The following is a 267-nucleotide window of genomic DNA, read 5'->3' on the forward strand; positions in this document are numbered from 1 at the left end:
CAGTACGCTATTTTTATCGAAAGTATTTTCCTCAACGTCAACATAATACCAACATACCGATGCTTTTGAAATATCGAAAATAATTTTCAGCCTTCCTCTCCCCCCCCCTTTTGTCTCCCGCTTTCCCCAAGGGATTGACCTTTGACACCTTTCCTGTGACCTTAGGTGAGGTTACTTCATTGTACAGAGCGGTGTCGGGGCGGGATTAGGAATGTCATAATGTAATTGTTGGAGGAGAGAAAGAGAAAGAGAAGAAATGGCGCACTT

The 267-nt window shown here is 43.4% G+C and overlaps 1 protein-coding gene across 1 annotated transcript in view; it reads right to left on the reverse strand.

Annotated features, from left to right (window-relative positions):
- Nucleotides 1-267, reverse strand: part of LOC119590842 (transcriptional regulator ovo-like) — a gene marked incomplete in the record, with an annotated part of 26,993 nt that overhangs the window by 4,651 nt on the left and 22,075 nt on the right.

Source organism: Penaeus monodon, chromosome 27, assembly GCF_015228065.2.
Source record: "Penaeus monodon isolate SGIC_2016 chromosome 27, NSTDA_Pmon_1, whole genome shotgun sequence".
Lineage (NCBI taxonomy): Eukaryota > Metazoa > Arthropoda > Malacostraca > Decapoda > Penaeidae > Penaeus > Penaeus monodon.